Genomic DNA, 18,026 nt, shown 5'->3' with positions numbered 1-18,026 from the left:
AGTGGGCAAATAAGGGCAGAAGAGGCAGTTGGAAGGGAGAACAGTAGATATAAGTTATTGTTTGTGTTTAATAGACATGAATTCATATGTGACCTATAAGACTGCTAATATATTGATCTGTGGCACCAAAATGTTAGGAAGTTGGTCATTACTCTTGTACATAAAACACTTTGGCCTCATTTTGTAAATTGAAAGTGCATGTTAAATGTTCTAAAGAGATTGAATCATTGTATGAAGGTTGTGTTACAAAGAAGCATTTTGGTACACTTGACTGTATGATGTGAGGGTTCTCTGCCATTAGCGGAATGTTAAAAACTGCAGCATCACCATGTACAGCAAGGGTTTAATGAAAATTATCCCTTTAGACAAGGGGTTTTCAAACCAGTCCTCAGGCCTCCATAACAGGCCAGATTTGCAGGATTGTTTTGGGTGAGAGCACGTTAATCAACATGTTTTCTAATAAGCTCATTATTTCACTAGTTCATATATCCTGAAAATCTGGCCTGCTACGGATGCCTGAGGACAGGTTTGCAATCCTTGCTTTAGACAGTGTGAAATCACAATACAATTTACATATGTGAACTGAAACGCAATCAGTGTTACCTCTAAGGCCACATTTTGTGAGCGACCCAGCAGGGAAATGGTTAATAAGGGAACCATACCTTGGGTGTAGTGTTTACTAACTGCAGGGTATGGTTCTCTAATTAACTGTTTCACTGCTGGGCCACTTACAAGATGTGGCCTTAGAGGGAACACTTTTCAATATAATAGTTAAAAATGTAAATTAATAATAATCCTGTTTGAGCTGTGACATTTTGGATATACTTTGCATGTGTATATAGTGTTATATGTATCCATTATATTGTAAAATAGTTTAATATGGGATAAATTACGAGTAGAGCACAAAATTGTGCTTTCACAAGTGCGATATTTGCGCTACACTCAGTAATACCGGCGCAAGAAAATGTGCGCTGGTATTACAAGTAAAGCGCAATTGCAATAGGAGCATCGTTCTGATGGCGATAGACACGGCACAGAACCAAACGCTGCGAAGGGGGTAGCTCTTCCCCATAGACTGCAATGTAAAGGCTTTTTTTTTTTTACACCCCACATCAGCTCACTTTAACCCCTTAAAACTGCTTTGTGCAGTTATTTAAAAAATAAAGATGCTGATATTTTTTGTGATACGCTAGGATTTACCAGTGGAACAAATAAATGGGACTTTCAGTCATGAAGTATTAAATACTTCATGCTGAAAGTTCCTTTATTTTGTCTGAAGCATTCGCCGCACTGAGTTCCTCAGGCAGCCCTTGGCAGAACGCTATTTTGCTGTGAGATGATCTTAGCCAATAGCGTGCTAACTATCCAGCATGGCGCCAGCTGGCCCACACAGCTATTGGTTTAGAGGTGGAAACGTCATCTCACAGAAAAATAGCGTTCTGCCGTGGGCTGTCTGAGGAGCTTAGTGCGGCGAACGCTTCAGCCAAATAAAGGAAATTCTAGCATGAATTATTTTATACTTCGTGACTGAAAGTTCCCTTTATTTGTTCCACTAGTAAATCCTAGCGTTTCACAAGCACTAGGATTTACCATCACTTTAATGTTGTATGTTACAAGCTTTTATATAAACAAACTAGACAAACCACCTTAGAACAAGACCTCATAAGAGGCCTAGGGGCGGATTTATTATGCTGCGAATGCAGGAAACATAAGTTAAGAAGCAGTGGTCATAAGACCGCTGCTCCTTAACTCGTTTGCCACCTCTGAGGCGGCGGACAGCAATCAGGTCGATTGACACCCCCTGCTAGTGGCCGATTGGCCGTGAATGTGCAGGGGGCAGTATTGCACAAGCATTTCACTAGAAATGCTTGTGCAATGATAAATGCCGACAGCGTATGTCGGCATTTATCGATGTGCGACGGACATGATCCGCTACAGCGGATCATGTCTGCCTGCACAATGTTAAATCAGCCCCCTAGAGTCAGGCTCTATGTTGAGTGACCATATTATTTTTTTGTTCTGTAGAAACTTCTTGATAAATGCCTATTTTCTGAATTTTATTTTACTAGAGTGGGATCTGGAAATGTTGTTGGACATTAGTAGCTCCTTGTATAGGTATATTTTAGAAAGAAATTATTACAGCATTGGTATTGGGATTAGGTTAATCGGATATACTCATTTAGCAAATATTTGTCTATATTTGTTTGTCTGAAAATCTACCCCGCTCCATAAGACTGTCTCCCACCTTGTATAGCTTCAGATGCTCTTTGAAAATGCACCTATTCAGAGAGGCTTTCTATCTTTCCTCTGTTTTTCATCCTATCCAAAACAAATCATGAACTGCCTTGACTCCCTTGACTCACTACTGCAAATACAATCCATATGACAAGCTACCCCAAACCTTATGTCTCTGCAACCTCAACCTGTAGACTGTAAGTTCTCCGGACCAGGACCCTCTTCCTCCTGTACTAGATTGGTTTAGTCTGTTTTTTTATCTTATCATAAATCCTTGTCATTGTATACCCCTCTCTCTGTACCCAGCGCTACAGAATTTTGCTTGAAATTTGCTTTACCATACAAATAAATGATGATACTACTTAGATGGATGGAAAGCCAAGAACACGAGGCATTAGCAGAAGAAAAAGAGGGGTATTAATGGTCACGTCAAATCAAATCTCACCTAGAATACAGCTCGGGTAGGATGCCTTTTTCAGAGCAATACCAGAACATGGGGTTATAATTTAAAGTCTCTTATCTTTTCACAGAGTGTCTATGTGTGTGAGTATTTATTTTGGTAGAATTAAATGCAAATTTGTATTTCTTAACAAGGAGGTGCCTAACGTTTTCAAATAAAGGCCACAGATTTTTTTTTTTTAATTTTCTGGGGAACATTGAATAAATATTGTTAGCACCTGAAAATGCCCACATACACATGCTTTACACATCAGAACCCATACCAAAGTCATAGCCTAGTCAACAGTTTATGCCAGTATATTCATCAACAGACAATACCCAAGATATATGCCCCCAGAAACCAATTTATGACAGATGTATGACCACTTCAACCCCTTCGCTGCTAAGCCCTTTTCACGCAGATTTAAGCTTTATTTTTGTTTTTGTTGTTGTTTGCATTTTAACACTATTGTAAGTCAAATTTCAATGTATATTATATATACTATAGGTAGTAAATATAGTATATATTTTCTAACAATTAGGAGATCACATTCATTAGACTTTAACACCAGTAGGAACCACTATAAGGGTGTTTTATATAAGATTCCCCAACAGTTGTTACTTTATATTTGTATTAGTCTATAAGATTTACATTTATACTACTGTGGGGACCAGGGGTGTATGCTTCTAGTGGGTGGGTCCATCCCTCATCAGAGGTTACTTTGCCAAAGTGGCTGACATGGAGTGTATGTACACACCCACAATACACATGCCTCGGCCCTATCATGTTTTTTTTTTTAACACAACACATAGAAAGTCAGGCACTCTCCTGCAAGCACACATCTAGATTAAAAGCAAAATGGAAGAGTTAGTTACAGCATTTGGCCAAATGGTGATAGGGCCAAATGGTGATAGGCCAAGGACTACGTCAAGGTTTGTTAAGCACATTAACCAGTAACCAATTATGCCACATTGTAATTATCACAAGTTAGTATATAGCTGCATGTTCATTATATATATACATACAACACATATAAAGTCTGGCACTCTCTTGAAAGCACACAGCTAGATTAAAAGCAAAATGGAAGAGTTAGTTACAGCATTTGGCCAAATGGTGATAGGCCAAGGACCATGTCAAGGTCTCTTCCTCCCTGGGTCCCAAACCCACAGCCACACAATGCTTGCCTTCAACCAAACACGCTGAAGTACAAAATGTTTGACACAGGCCCTTTGTAATTTCTCAAGACACACATGGGCTGTACTCTCATACCAAACTGGGTACACATCCCAGTCACCAAAATAAGTCCATAAGCAATGGTCCTTGACAAACAAAGGCGCCCCCTTGAGGCTGCCGTGGGTAGTAATGTGGCACCAGGATCAGCTCTTCTTGGAACAAACCAGATGGATTACTAGAATATAGAAAAGAGAAAAAGACGCTCCAATGGTGCAGACAATCCAACAAATGTCAGGTAACAACAGACCCAGTAATCCCCACCACAGAGGTATACTCACAAGGGGAATGAACTATCATACAGTGCAAGTCAGACAGGTTGGATGGATCAGAGCCCCCCAGCTGGCTCACTCTGGCGATCCGGATCAGATGATTCAGGTGAAATATCCAAAGGATAGTGTGTGGTCAAATGGACGGTATAGTGGTCAAATTAAAAGCTCACTGCACCATAAAAAGATAATCACCCCTATATGCAAAGGGGTAGTTTATTCATAAAAGCATAAAAACAAACTGCAAAGCATTTCCCAGGCAGTTAATGAAAATATAAAATAAAATGAAAACATGAGACAATTTTCTCAGCTTTAACTTAGATAGATACGATTGTGAGATAATACTTCACATGTGCAATCACGTCTTTCTAAATCACGCATGATGAGCTATGAATTAGATGAAAAATCTCAAAAACATCCCTAAATACCCATGGTCAGGCTATCATTTGCATTCCTTGCTGAGGTAAATTCCATTCTATCCAGCGATATTTAATAATTATACGCATTTGCAAACTTGTTTCCAAAGTGTTACAATTGTAATTATTGTTTTTCTGTGTTGCCAGCTAACCAAGTCTGCTGTCCAAGATATCATTAATTGATGCTCTTAAAGGGACACTGTACCCAAATTTTTTCTTTCGTGATTCAGATAGAGCATGCAATTTTAAGCAACTTTCTAATGTACTCTGTTACAAACTGCTATTTGTGACTGGCCCTTTAAATGGAAGGTTGCCCTGCTTCCCTGGATTTTGGAGAAGCCTATTTGCCAGCCTCCTTCCTCATGACTATGGCCCCTGGAAGATTGTGCCCCTGAGAGTATATTGACTTTTGTTGGGTGTGTGTGGCCCTTTGGGAACCGTCTGGGGACATATTGTGACTTTGGTGAACAATGCCCCCTTTAAGACTATGTCCCCAGACCTGTGAAATGACTTGTCCCTGGCTTTCTCCCACTTGGTTCAGTTTCATTGTGTGCCATTAAGAGTTAAATTTTGTTCAGCTTCAAGAAACCTATTCTAAATACAAGTCTGCTGGGATTAGCTCTAATTAGGTTTAGTGATCAACTTTCCCATTGTCTAATCAGACTAGTATTGATAAGGTGGACTGCATTGTTTTATTGTGTGTAATGTTATCTGCTGAAGTAAATGTTGTGGCCTGTCAAAGGGAGTGTCTCTCTATCTAATATCAAATGTGTGATGGGGGATTTTATGCCTCCCCCTGAGAGTGTCCTGTTTGCATGTAACCTCAATAAAAAGGAGGCTGTGTGCTCCAGCACATCAGACCTATGTTGACCCTCTAACTTGAAGCTTTGACTCATGTTTGTAGGATACAGCTTATATCACTACAGGGATTGCTATGTTTTTCATACTCCCTTAGCTACAGGGATTGCTACAGAAGGAAGAGGTTCACCTACTGGAGCCTGGTCGTAGGTCCAGGGCGCAGAGCAGACGGCGAGATACCAGCCCAGCAGCGGTGGTTCACAGAGTCTGCATTACTTATGGTGGCTACGCAGCAGTTAGAGTGACTATGGTGCTGATGATTCTTTGGTGAGCGCTAGGAGCATCCTTTTCTACGGTCCAACTTCCAGCCAGCCTGGAGGCAACCGTAACATTTGGCGGCAGCGGTGGGATTGGCATCCTAGCGCAAGGAGCAGCACCACAACAGCACTGGTATCGTAGGAGAGTAATTGAGGGCAACGCTAGCCACTGCGCAGCGTCCCTACCTACAGCAGCATGGAGCTGACAAGATACTGGTCAGAACCATGTGAAGAGCACCTCAACCGGATCCGTCGCTATGAGAGCACGGATTTCGTTCCAGAGGTAAAGAGGCGGCTAGTCCGATATGGTCCAGACCCTGCGCAGGAGGTAGTCAGTCGCATCATCCGGGAATTGGATACGGAGAACAAAGCGGCACGAGCCTTTGAGCGCCAACTGTGGAGTTTGAGGGTATGGACACCTGGTCTCTCTCCCCAGCCGCAGCATGTTCCACAGGGAGAGGAGAGCAGCGACCTCCCTCCCCAGCGGCAGTATACTGTGCAGAGGGAAGAGACAACCGGTCTCCTTCCCCAACCCCAACCAGAGATACCAGAGGCAGCAGGCCTCATAGACTGGTCCTGGGAGGACCCCCAGCAGGCAGGTGGAGATGGGACCGCAGTCTCTCTACCGGCCCTACAGGGATGCTGGGCAGGCGGCCCAGATCCCCAGCGACAGACCCAGCTACAGGGAGGGGAGAGCATCGACCTCCCTCCCCAGCCGGAGTGTGCCTTCCAGGGAGAGGAGACAACCGGTCTCTCTCCCCAGCCGCAGCATGTTCCACAGGAAGAGGAGAGCATCGACCTCCCTTCCCAACGGCCGCCGGAGTATCAGGAGGAGGAGGTAAGCCAATCTCCCCCTCCCCAGCTAACTCCTAACTTGGGCCCAGGGTTAACAGTGGAGATGTTAACCCCCACTGACCCCCACGTTCACTTTGCTACCGGGCAGGACTATGCCCCAATTCCCCCAGCAGAAGAGCTGGCATCAGGACAGAGCGCTGCTGGCCTCTGCCCTACAGACCCCCTTGTTACAGGACTGGCCTGCAAACCCCTCACCCCAGCAGAAGCGCTGGCACCAGGGCAGAGTGCCGCTGGCCTCTGCCCCCCAAGTACCATCAGCTATTTGCCCAGCTGCGCCAGGAATGCAGAGGATGCTACACTTTCATCCTATAACCTGGAACCTACAGGCCAGTGCTACTTGTTGTGGGGGGGCTGCTTTGCTGCTAGTGTTTATTTGTGGGTGGGTTGCAAGACTAACTTAGGCACTGACCGACAGAAGGTCAGGTGCCTTGTTAGTCTCCCTCCAAAAGGGGAGATATGTTACAAACTGCTATTTGTGACTGGCCCTTTAAATGGAAGGTTGCCCTGCTTCCCTGGATTTTGGAGAAGCCTATTTGCCAGCCTCCTTCCTCATGACTATGGCCCCTGGAAGATTGTGCCCCTGAGAGTATATTGACTTTTGTTGGGTGTGTGTGGCCCTTTGGGAACCGTCTGGGGACATATTGTGACTTTGGTGAACAATGCCCCCTTTAAGACTATGTCCCCAGACCTGTGAAATGACTTGTCCCTGGCTTTCTCCCACTTGGTTCAGTTTCATTGTGTGCCATTAAGAGTTAAATTTTGTTCAGCTTCAAGAAACCTATTCTAAATACAAGTCTGCTGGGATTAGCTCTAATTAGGTTTAGTGATCAACTTTCCCATTGTCTAATCAGACTAGTATTGATAAGGTGGACTGCATTGTTTTATTGTGTGTAATGTTATCTGCTGAAGTAAATGTTGTGGCCTGTCAAAAGGAGTGTCTCTCTATCTAATATCAAATGTGTGATGGGGGATTTTATGCCTCCCCCTGAGAGTGTCCTGTTTGCATGTAACCTCAATAAAAAGGAGGCTGTGTGCTCCAGCACATCAGACCTATGTTGACCCTCTAACTTGAAGCTTTGACTCATGTTTGTAGGATACAGCTTATATCACTACAGGGATTGCTATGTTTTTCATACTCCCTTAGCTACAGGGATTGCTACTGAAGGAAGAGGTTCACCTACTTTAGCCTGGTCGTAGGTCCAGGGCGCAGAGCAGACGGCGAGATACCAGCCCAGCAGCGGTGGTTCATAGAGTCTGCATTACTTATGGTGGCTACGCAGCAGTTAGAGTGACTATGGTGCTGATGATTCTTTGGTGAGCGCTAGGAGCATCCTTTTCTACGGTCCAACTTCCAGCCAGCCTGGAGGCAACCGTAACATACTCCTATTATCAAATTTTCTTCATTCTCTTGGTATGTTTATTTGAAAAGCAAGAATGTAAGTTTAGATGCCGGCCCATTTTTGGTGAACAACCTGGGTTGTCCTTGCTGATTGGACAGCACCAATAAACAAATGCTGTCCATGGTTCTCAACCACAAATTTGCTGGCTCCTTAGCTTAGATGCCTTCTTTTTCAAATAAAGATATCAAGAGAACGAAGAAAAATTGATAACAGAAGTAAATTAGAAAGTTGCTTAAAATTGCATGATCTATCCGAATCATGAATGAAAAAATTTGGGTTCAGTATCCCTTTAACTATTGATGTTACTGGCAGGAGAACCCACTGAATATCAGCTACAAAAGACAGGTGAAATGAACCTCAATGAATTGTCTACATAACCTTTCATTAACAGTGAGCCCCCTTGGCAGGCTAAAGAATCTATCCCATTGTATGGCAGCTCAGGGGAGTTGTAGCTTTTATCTCAAAGCCATTTTGATCATATAATTCAATTAGAACGGGAACATGAAACCCAAACATGTTTTTTTTTCACAGTACACAATTGTAAACAACTTTCTATTTTTACTTCTATTATTACATTTGCTTCATTATGTTGGTATCCTTTGTTGAAGGTGCAGCAATGCACTACTGGAAGCTAGTTGAACACATCAAGTAAGCCAATCTTTAAAAGGCATATATGTGCTGCCACCAATCAGCAGCTAGCTTTCTAACAGTGAATTGCTGCTCCTGAGCCTACCTAGGTATTTCAACAAAGGATATCAAGAGAAATAAGAAAATTAGATAATAGAAATAGATTTTAAAGTTGTTTAAAATCACATGCTCTGTCCAATCCATTTAAAGGGACAGTCTAGTCAAAATTAAACTTTTATGATTCAGATAGGACATGTAATTTTAAACAACTTTCCAATTTACTTTTATCATCACATTTGCTTTGTTCTCATTGTATTCTTTGTTGAAAGCTAAACCTAGGTAGGCTCATATGCTAATTTCTAAGCCTCTTATCTCATGGCATTTTGACAGCTTTTCACAGCTGTACAGTGCTAGTTCATGTGTGCCATATAACATTGTGCTCACTCCCGCTGAGTTATCTATGAGTAAAATGCAAGTCTGTCAAAAGAACTGAAACAAGGAGGCAGTCTGCCAGTCTGCAGTGGCTTAGATAAAAGGTAATCACAGAGGTAAAAAGTATGTTAATATAACATACCGGGGAATGGGTAATACAGGGATTATCTATCTTTTTAAATGATAAAAGTTCTGGAGTAGACTGTCTCTTTTAAGATTAATTTTGACTTTACTGTCCTTTAAAAACTACTTCAATTTTCACAAGGATGTTTACAGACTTTCATGGAAGCATAAGATATGTGCACAATGTGATAATTAAACATGGCAGCTACTATATTCAAAAAGGATGATGGCAGTTTAATATTTTCTGTCACCTAACCATTAATATAAGTTCACGATGTGTGGGATTAGTATTTTCATAAAATTTTTAGTAAATTCAAAACTAACAAGCAGTTAAAGGGATACTGAACCCAAATTTTTTCTTTCATGATTCGTATAGAGCATGCAATTTTTTATTTTTTTTTAATATTTTTATTGAAGGTAAAGAAATCTACAAACATAAAATTGCATGGTACAATACACATCACAAACATATGTCATATCTGAAAGTGTACACTGCACCTAAAGCAAAATAGGAAAATGATTACCGATGAAGTAACCTTCCCCTTCATTTTTTACCCCACTTCATGTCACATCAGATCACTCTTGGATCTCTATATATGTAGATAACTCCGTATGGGGATTTAAAAATCAACAAAAACACAAAACACACAGAAAAATGGCATCTCTGTAGATAATAATGTCAAGTAAGTTTTACGTTCCAAGAATAGAAGATGCAAGGATCCTAACCGGGTACCCACCCCTCAAATTTCAACATGAACACAAAGAAATAAAAAAATGAACCAATTAAGCATGAACCGTAACGTTTAAAGAAGGGACGAGCCAGTCTCTATTAGGTGATAGAACGTCAGCAGCATAAGTTGGGAAATCTTAGACAGTAAATCGATGCTGCTTGACATTTTCAGACTTGCTTTTATAACTACACCTAGAGGGTGATATGCACCAAGTTAAAGCTAAAAGAGCAGACTAAGTGGCAATTCACTATCACTAATATGTTCTTTAATTTATTCCATGGATGGAAGTTGTAAATAAGTATATGCTTAGGGATTTTCAGCTATTAAAGAAAGGAGGTTTATTGTTCTAGTGATCTGAGGAAAATAAAGCTGTCGTATATGTGAAAATAACGATATTTCATGCTTAGTAACCTTTATCTTGTCTTTGTTATGTAATATGGCTGCCACGAGGGTCCCCCCCTAAACCCCCCAGAGGCCATGCGGTTACATTGAAGGGCGCTATAAAAGTAGCAATGGCCACCAAGCGAGATTAAGCAGAAATTAACCACTTCAAGTCTGTATGTAGAATGATATACGTAATGGAATATGGATATGATTGTGATTAACGTATTTTTCACCAGACTGAACTTATTTTGACAAGGGCAATTCCACTAATGTTACAGCGACATAGTTAACCCCCTCCCCGGTTTCGGCCGCAAACCGCGGGAAGTAGGCCATGTTAGTGATAGATATGTAACGGAACCCCTGTGTAATATCAAAAGCATGGTCATCTTGTATTGAGGACTTATTTCTTACCTCCAGTGTTATAACATTGAGGCATATAGAAAAAAGAAAAAAAAAAAGGTTGAAAACAAACAATTTATAGTTAATAAAACTGAATATCCAAGCAGTCCAAAGTGTCTTTATGACTCTCCCTTAATATCTGATAAGCTCTATGAGCTAGGGAAAGATCCACGCCACACTTTTGAGTCCAGGCTTATCATGCACAAATGTGAATATTGTACCAGTGTCCCATATATGATCACCATCACCCTGAGGATGGTGTTTGAGTAGAGGTTTTAAACATCTTGGGCCATGTTCCCCCACCAACTTTTCAGATCTGTTTCCAGCTGCGTGAACCAGCCGGTAGTTCCGTTCGGTTTTTCCAAGCTTATGAACACCCGTAGGGCTGAGACTCTTTTTATTGATTAGGGCCAAATGAATGTCCTCCTCAGGCCCCTGTCCAGGAGCAGAAGTAAATATGTAACCCTCTAAAGTCACCATACCTTGTTCTATGTCGGATGAGGTCGACTCTGCCAGAACGGTGTTTGAGCTCGGGTCCAGTTCCGACCGCTGCTTGGGCTTTTTAACAGCTGCTTCCACACTGCCGAGGCTGCTCGTTTTCTTAGCTCTCCCTGTGGATCTAGGCGGTTGCAGGGTAAATGTCGGGGATGAGAATGGCGGCACCACAACGGGATCAGCAACCTCCGGCAGGTCCGGCATTATATCTACTTCGTTAACTGCAGCCAGCTGATGTAGTCTCTGCCGCTTTTGGTAGGTTTGTATCAGAAAGTCCCATGGTGCTCTAGCGATCAAGTCTTGAAAACAGCGTTCCAATTTTTCCAATCTGCTGTTGCAACAAGCGTGCAGCCCTAATTCTTCTCCAGCATCCATTTTGCAGAATTTCAGGGAGACTGAGTAGTATCCTTAGTAGTATCCTTAGTGGTTCGAGCTTTGTAAAGTTGCTGTGAATCAGCTGATGAATGTATTTATCGGGCTGTAGTAGTGGGCACCCAGCTAGGACAAATACCCTCGAGTGTTCGAGGGGGGTGGCGTTACCTATATGTGAGCCGCCGCTCTAGGCCTTCTGCGTCCGATGTCTGGCTCAAACTTCACGAAAACAGCTCAAAATTCTCAAATTTTCAGGTACTGATAGATAGTTTGCCTTTATAGACAAATTAGGTATACTTTTGTGCTGTAAAATCTCTCCTGACACCGGCGGGTTACAAGTGATCAGTGAGAGCTCAGAGAAGATGCGACCATGTAAGATCGCGGTTCGGACACGCCCCCAGAGCATGCAATTTTAAGCAACTTTCTATTTTACTTCTGTTATCAATTTTTCTTTGTTCTCTTGATATCTTTATTTGAAAAAGAAGGCATCTAAGCTAAGGAGCCAGCAAATTTGTGGTTCAGAACCATGGACAGCATTTGTTTATTGGTGCTGTCCAATCAGCAAGGACAACCCAGGTTGTTCACCAAAAATGGGCCGGCATTTAAACTTACATTCTTGCTTTTCAAATAAACATACCAAGAGCATGAAGAAAATTTGATAATAGGAGTAAATTAGAAAGTTGCTTAAAATTGCATGCTCTATCTGAATCACAAAAGAAACATTTTGGGTACAGTGTCCCTTTAAGATTTGCTGCTTAAACAATGCCAATTTTTTTCAAAAGGTCAAGGATGTAGAATTTGAAAAGCTGCTGGGAACTGTTTTCTGATTGACCTGAATTCTGTGTCCTTGTGTATGGAGCAGGGAGTATTATTGTGTCATGCATATCTTTGAAAAGCTTGTGGTAGGTTATCACAGGATTTCTACTGGTCTAGAATGCCTTTAAAACAGGCAGAGAATTCTATTTGATTGGAATGGGAACATAGAAGATCAGGTGATCAATCATTTGAAAAAGGATATTCAATACAGGCACCACTGGATACTGTTTTCCATGGCAACAGAAATTACTTGATAAGCTTCATTAACCATTAACAGTTCTGTTGGCAAAGAAAAAAATAACACAACGAACAAGAGTTTAGCCAAGGGGTAATCTTATAGTAGGAAACTAAGACAGTATCCAGTGTGGCAAAAATACAGACGCAGGGAAATCAAAAATAAAAAAACATGAAAGAGAATTATCTTACCTAAATATTATAGTAATACAGGTAATACAGAATACAGATGTGTTATATGGTCACCGTGTGATGAGCATAGAACGTGTCTGTGAAACAGAATACAAAGCATCATCATATATGTGTGTGTGCATTCAGTATTCTGATGTGAGCAGAGCAGCATATTATATTATACTACTGCTTTAGCCCATAGGAAGTGTGTAACTGCTGACGTTTTCCTGCTACTGCTGTGGAAAACATTTCCGTCTCTAAAGCTGCAGCAGGAGGAGCAGCCAAGATACACAGATAAGCTGAGCACATCCCTGCCATACACACAGTAGGTAGGTTTGTTACTAGATCCTATTAGGGTGGACATCCAGTCTCAATATGTTACAGGTTCTGGGGAAAGGGCAGCTAATATAGTTTGTTTGAATTGTAAGAGCACTTGGCTTTGATTATGTTGTGTGTATTATATCCAGGAAGGGTGTTAACTGCTTGCAAAATCTGCCTATGCAAAAAGCATCTCTTGTTTGAATAAGGACGCTAAGCACTATATAGATACATTTTTAGTTTTAATTTAGAATTTCTAATCATTTTTAACTGAACAATTTATTATTTAAATATATGTCTTCTCACTTCAATGACCATACAGGACAATAAGAGACAGGTTTAGTGGTTCTAACCTTATCCCCAATCAATAATGGTCTTTTTGCCATGACTGATTTCTGCAGGCTGTTTGTTTAGCCCAAAGCTGTTAACTCTTTGGCTTCCTGAACATTTTTTAGGTTTCACTAACTGATCTGTGATCAGAACTTACTCCTCTATTATATGAACTGCTTTTTTTCTGGGATACTATAACATGGACCCACAGTTTTAGCTCTGCTTAACCTCTTGTTGCAAGTTATAGTTATTGTTCCCCCACTCCTTTAACTTGATCCCCTGTCTTTTGCTTGTAGCCGTTCTGCATTTTATCTTAGTTTTAAATATTTTTTCCATCAAACATGAGATGAAAGCATGTCCTAAAATATTTTATGATAACCTATACACTGTACAGTCTAAGCTAACTGGTATAGGCATGGTCTATACAATTGTGTCCCAAGTTTAAAATATTTATAAAGAAGTAAATATGACTTTAATTCTAAGTAGATTGGTAGGATGTAATATTATAAGGATTATGCCTTTTACTCTACGCTGCATCTTGCAGTAGCTGTCCTTTCAGCACCACTGATCAACACAGGAAGGAACCTGAATGAACTCCTCCCTCCGCCTGAACAGAACACACACTGAGCTTTTCCTTTTACTGAAACTATGTGTGTACATTATGTAATATTTACAGAACTGTGATTTGTAACCAAGAGGTCAGTACACAGTATCGTGTTACAGAAAATTATCTAAATATTAACTTATAGTAAAGAAATATGCAACTAAAAATGTGTTTAATCACTATACTTCATTCAATGGATCCCCTTTTGTAAGTACCTATTTTGTTATGCATTTTATACTGCTGACAGGCAAACCCGGTAAAAAATAATAATAATCTTTATCATTATAATGAAAGGAAAAATTATTATTTTTATTTCATTGTCCGTATAAATGCATTGTGTTCTTGTATAAAATTAAGGAAGCAGCTAAAGTACCTGTTGGTGAAGAAACTATCCTGTCAAATTGTTACCTAAATTGAAACAATGTAGCATTCTCATGTTAAAATGACAATTTACTACAGCATTAAAGGGACAGTTAACACCAGAATTTTTGTTGTTTAAAAAGAAAGATAATCCCTTTATTACCCATTCCCCAATTTTGCATAACCAACACAGTTATATTTATATACTTTTTACCTCTGTGATTACCTTGTATCTAACCTTCTGCTGACTGCCCCCTTATTTCAGTTCTTTTGACAGACATGCAGTTTAGCCAATCAGTGCTCACTCCTAGGTCACTTTATGTGCCTGAGCTCAATGTTATCTATATGAAACATGTGAACTAATGCCCTCTAGTGGTCAAAATGTATTCAGATTAGAGGCAGTCTTCAAGGTCTAAGAAATTAGCATATGAACCTCCTAGGTTTAGCTTTCAACTAAGAATACCAAGAGAACAAAGCAAAATTGGTGATAAAAAGTAAATTGGGAAGTTGTTTAAAATTGCATGCCCTATTTAAATCATGAAAAAAAAATTTTGGACTTGACTGTCCCTTTAAAGGGATACTGAACCCAAATTTTTTCTTTCATGTTCAGATAGAGCATGACATTTTTAATCAAATTTCTAATTTACTCCTATTATCAATTTTACTTCGTTCTCTTGCTATCTTTATTTTAAAAGCAGGAATGTAAATCTTAGCAGCCATCCCATTTTAGGTTCAGCACTATGGATAGTGCTTGCTTATTGGAGGCTTACATTTACCCACCAATAAGCAAGCATAACCCAGGTTCTCAACCAAAAATGGGCCGGCTCCTATGTATCACATTCCTACTTTTTAAATAAAGATAGAAGGAGAACGAAGAACAATTGATAATAGGAGTAAATCAGAAAGTTGCTTAAAATTGCATGCTCTATCTGAATCATAAAAGAAAAAAATTGGGTTTAGTGTCCCTTTAATTTAGAACCCCATACAGAATACAGTATAGTATACAGTTTTTAAAGTGAAATTAGTCATCTGAAACAACATTTTATAATGTTTTAATGTGTCACACAGACACGGTGTAGTGCTTGAGTGAGCTATTCTATTGCCCCCATAATTTGATTAGAATAGTGTTTTGACTTCTTTACCGTATAATCAGCAATACATTCCACTCCATTTGCCAACTCCTGATTGGTTTTGGGGGTTTTGAGTAAAATATAGAAAAAAAACACCTTTTAAAGAAATATTACTGTGAATTGTTTAAATGATTTAAACTTACTGTGTAACTAAACCTCTCAAAACCCCCATATAATACAAATGTATTTAAAATCATAACTTGTTAACTTAGATACAGCATACACTTTTTAACAACATTGCCATTTGTTTTTCTTTTCTCAAATTTGTTTCATTATGTTGATATCCTTTATTGAAGGAGCAGCAAAGCAGTAGTGGGAGCTAGCTGAACACATTAGTACAGCCAATTAAAAGAAGCCTGAATTTGCAGCCACCAATCAGCTATGTTGCTGTGCCTGAACCTATATGCTTTTCAACTAAGGATACCAAATACCAAGATAATCAATCAAATTAGATAACATTAGTAAATTAGAAAGTTGTTTATAATGCATGCTCTGATTCCTGAAACATGCACATTATAAAAGTTATCTTAAACTGCTGTGCACAACTACAATAGCATATGTATTACTTTTCACAATTGTGTTTTACCTCCTGCGCCTGCAGCTCTCGTCAAAGTTGTTTATTTTAACCCATTACTGGTGCTGGTATGACAAGCTTTCCATCTTAGAGCTTAGGCATTGCCATCTTAGAGGTTAGGTATTTTTGCACAGAAGTGTTGGGCATTCACAGATTAGTGGCATTGCAGACTTTTTGATAGCTGTATGATACAGAACGGGAGCTTTACATTGTTGCAGTAGATGCATTGCTCTCTATTGTTCATGTGGCCTTTTTTAAAAAAAAAATGTGATGTAACTTTTTGTATAAAAACAGCAATAAAGTAATCCTCTGTCTCTGTATTGTGTGTGCTAACCTAAAGCATGTGATACAGCTGTAAAAAAATCAGACAACATCACTGATCTGTAAATGTTTACTATTTGTGTCATAGAGTGCAAGAATATGTGAGCTGTAAGAGGGCATCGCTCAGTGTAAAAATACAGAGCTTCTCTGCCTTCCGTTTCAGTGTGGAGGAATATTTAGTCTCTTACACTGAAACTGGGGAAATATCACTATTTTGCAACAAAGCGTTTTAGTAATTATTTTTCCATATGTTTCCTCTGGGACGATTATAAGTCACTTGCTGTCTGTTAATGTGTAATATTTGATGCTTTACGTCCTTGCAAGCCTAGAATCAAACGTGGAGGAGAATGTACAATGTTTATAATTAGAAAAGACTAAAAGAGGTAGATTTACCAAGCAGCGGATGCTGCTATCTATCCCCCGTACTTTCCGGCTTGCCCAAAATCTTAAGAACGCTGCTTCTCAACTCATCCGCCACCTCTGAGGCGGCGGACAGCAATCAGCCCGATAGGATATGATCGGGTTGATTGACACCCCCTGCTAGCGGCCGATTGGCCACGAATGTGCAGGGGGTGGCATTGCACAAGCATTTCACTAGAAAAGCTTGTGCAATGATAAATGCCGACAACGTATGCTGTTGGCGTTTATCGATGTCCGCCCGCACATTAATAAATCTAGCCCTAAGACTTGTCTTACATAGACTTTACTCTTTGTGATGACATCTCACATAGGGCATGATATTCAAAAGCTCTCTGCTCAGGTGAGATGATCTAAGACATCTCGTCAGCATGGAGAGGTCCCTAAAAAAATGTTAGAAACACAAATTTTAATTTGAAAGCTATTTATCTCACTATACAAAAAATACAGGGTTTCATATTACAATATAAGGTCTAAAAAAAATCCCCAAAATTATGCATAATTTCGCTCCATGCCGGGGAGCTTTTGAATATCACACCCTAAATGTTTTTCTAGATAATTGATTACTGCAATATGGGATTCAATACTTTGTGTTAATGTTTGTATTTTTTCTGCTTAATTTTACTAACATATTTGTATTGTAAAACAAATGTAACTATAATCTTTCCAGTAAATGTGGGAAACCCCCCCAAAAATTACAATAAAAAATACAGAGCTTCACCAACCATCACCTGTAAAGGGTTAAAATAAAGGAATTGCTCTGGCGAGAGCTACAAAAACAGGCAATAATATGGTGAGTAGTAAGAATGCTATTGTAGTTGCACCTGGTTTAAGAACATAATAACATGGTGGTGCATGAGCAGAAGGTGAAATTGACTTAAGCTGAACTCTATTCATGGGCACATACTGTAGATAGTGCACATTCACTAAACCATTATCTGTATAGAGGGCATGGGCTTCCACAGAAATGTTTCCAGGAAGGAGCAAAAAATAAAATACCCAAGTAATTTTAATAAAATTGGCATTAAGAGTTACTCAAGTGCGTGATTATATTTAGCACTTAGTATGAACCATAAATGAGTAGTAGATTTTTTTCTGACAAATTTGAAAGCTATGTCTATTTCCACTCCCCCTGTATCATGTGACAGCCATCAGCCAATCACAAATGCATATACGTATATTCTGTGAATTCTTGCACATGCTCAGTAGGAGCTGGTGACTCAAAAAGT

At 39.9% G+C, this 18,026-nt stretch overlaps 1 protein-coding gene across 2 annotated transcripts in view; it reads left to right on the top strand.

The window, feature by feature from the left end:
* C3H1orf216 (chromosome 3 C1orf216 homolog) overlaps positions 1-18,026 on the top strand; it is a 102,497-nt gene that overhangs the window by 69,291 nt on the left and 15,180 nt on the right. The window contains exon 1 of one of the 2 annotated variants that reach the window (XM_053707002.1): positions 13,001-13,072. The exons of the other annotated variant lie outside the window; for it this stretch is intronic. The gene's annotated coding sequence lies outside the window, so the exon portion shown is untranslated. Of the gene's footprint in view, positions 1-13,000; positions 13,073-18,026 lie in introns of those variants that run through there. 2 annotated transcript variants of the gene reach the window in all.

Source organism: Bombina bombina, chromosome 3, assembly GCF_027579735.1.
Source record: "Bombina bombina isolate aBomBom1 chromosome 3, aBomBom1.pri, whole genome shotgun sequence".
Taxonomy (NCBI): Eukaryota; Metazoa; Chordata; class Amphibia; order Anura; family Bombinatoridae; genus Bombina; species Bombina bombina.
The sequence above is the reverse complement of the archived record's forward strand: the minus strand, read 5'-3'. Positions and strand labels throughout refer to the sequence as shown.